We start from the raw sequence: 2,610 nt of genomic DNA on the forward strand, positions 1-2,610 counted from the left end.
TCCCGGGTTCCCGCCATTCTCCTGCCTCAGCCTCCCGAGTAGCTGGGACTACAGGCGTCCGCCACATCGCCCGGCTAATTTTTTGTATTTTTAGTAGAGACGGGGTTTCACCGGGTTAGCCAGGATGGTCTCGATCTCCTGACCTTGTGATCCGCCTGCCTTGGCCTCCCAAAGTGCTGGGATTACAGACGTGAACCACTGTGCCCGGCTGACGCTGAATTTCTTTTCTTTATTCTTTTTTTTTTCCTTTAAGAGAGTCACCAACCTCTGCCTCCCAGGTTCAAGCGATTCTCCTGCCTCAGCCTCCCAAGTAGCTGGGACTACAGGTGCATGCCAAAAAAAAATTTTTGTGTGTGTGTATTTTTAGTAGAGACAGGGTTCCACCATGTTGGCCAGGATGGTCTCCATCTCTTGACCTCATGATCTACCTGCCTCGGCCTCCCAAAGTGCTGGGATTACAGGCGTGAGCCACTGTGCCCAGCCAACATCAAACTTTTTTTAGGTGTTTATTTGGCATCTGTATGCCCTCTTTGATGAAATTCCTGTACATACCTTTTGCATATTTTCTGATTAGATTGTTGGTGTTTTTAATGCTGAGGTCGAGGTCTAAGAGTTCTTTATTTTATTTATTTGAAATGGAGTCTCGCTCTGTTGCCCAGGCTGGAATGCAGTGGCACGATCTTGGTTCTCTGCAACCTCCGCCTCCCGGGTTCAAGCAATTCTCCCTCCTCAGCCTCCTGAGTAGCTGGGATGATAGGCACGCACCACTATACCTGGATAATTTTTGTATTTTTAGTAGAGATGGAGTTTCGCCATGTTGGCCAGGCTGGTGTTAAACTCCCAACCTCAGGCGATCCGCCCACCACAGCTTCACAAAGCATTGGGATTACAGAGTCGTTTATATATTTTAGATACAATTCCTTTGTCAGATATGTGACTTGCAAACATCAACTCCCAGTCTATAATTTGTCTTTTCAGACTCCTAACAGTCTTTCATTGAGCAAAAGTTAATTTTGATGAAGTCCAATTAATTGACGTTTCCTTTTATGGATGGTGCTTCTGGTGTCAAGTCTAAGAACTCTGCCTAGACTGGGTCCTCAAGATTTTCTCCTATTTTTTTTTTCTAGATGTCCTGTAATTTTACATTTAAGTCCAAGGTCCATTATAAGTTAAAAACTGTAGAAGATGGGAAGATTAGTTCAGGATTTTTTTTGTGGGATTTTTGCAAGATGAATGTATAATTGCTCCAGCACCATCTATCGAAAAGGTGACCCCTTTCTCCATTGAATTACTTTCTCCCTTCATCAAAAATTAATTGAGTAGGCCGGGTGAGGTGGGTTATGCCTGTAATCCGAGCACTTTGGGAGGTTGAGGCAAGACAATTGCTTGAGGCCACGAGTTTGAGACCAGCCTGGCCCACATGGCAAAACTCCATCCCTACTAAAAACACAAATTAGCTGGGCATGGTGGCACGTGCTGGTAGTCCCAGCTACTGCAGCTGGGGAAGGGAGGCTGAGGTGGGAGGTTCGCTTGAGCTTCCCCAGAAGGTGGAGGTTGTAGTGAGCCAAGACTGCACTCCAGCCTGGGCGACAGAGCGATATCCTGTCTCAACAACAACAAAAAATGAATTGGGTATATTTGTATAAATCTGTTTCTGGGTTCTCTGTCTCACTGATCAATGTGACGCATCTCTCCTCCAGTACCACACTGTTTTAATTACCGCGGCTAACAGTAAAGACTTGGCATCTGCAAGAGTGATGACCCCCACTTTATTCTGTTTAAATATTGTTTGGCTATTCTAGAGCCTTTCCTTTCCCATAGAAATTTTGGAACAAGCTTTTATCTATTTAGAAAATCTTGCTGAGATTTTAATAGAAATTTTGGTACATCTATAGACCAATTTTGGGGAGAATTTACGTCTTTACTATGTTAAGTGTTTAGTCTTTCAAATTTTGTTGCTGCTGTTGTTGAGACGAGGTCTCCCTATGTTGCTCAGGCTGGCCTCGAACTCCTGGGCTCAGGCAATCATCCTGCCTTAGCCTCCTGAGTAGCAGGGTTACAGGTGCGCACCACCTTGCCCCAAATCTTTGCTTAAGCCCAATAGTTTGGGACCAGCCTGGGCAACATAGCAAGACTTCACCTCTACAAAAAAATAAAAATAGGCTGGGCGCAGTGGCTCATGCCCATAATCCCAGCACTTTGGGAAGCTGAGGCGGGCGGATCATGAGGTCAGGAGTTCGAGACCAGCCTGACCAATATGGTGAAACCCCGTCTTTACTAAAATACAAACATTAGCTGGGAGTGGTGGCATGTGCCTGTAGACCCAGCTACTCGGGAGGCTGAGGTGGGAGAATCGCTTGAACCCAGGAGGCAGAGGTTGCAATGAGCCAAGATTGCACCACTGCGCTCCAGACTGGGCGACAGAGGGAGACTCTGTCTAAAAATAAGTAAATAAAAATATAAAAATAAATTAGGTGGATGTGGTGGTGCACACCTTTAGTCCCAGCTACTTAGGAGGCTGAGGGGGGAAGATCGCTTGAACCTGGGAGGTGGAGGCTGCAGTAAGCCATAATTGCACCACTGCATTCCAGCCAAGGCAACAGAGCGAGA

This window comes from Theropithecus gelada, chromosome 6 (assembly GCF_003255815.1).
Source record: "Theropithecus gelada isolate Dixy chromosome 6, Tgel_1.0, whole genome shotgun sequence".
NCBI lineage: Eukaryota > Metazoa > Chordata > Mammalia > Primates > Cercopithecidae > Theropithecus > Theropithecus gelada.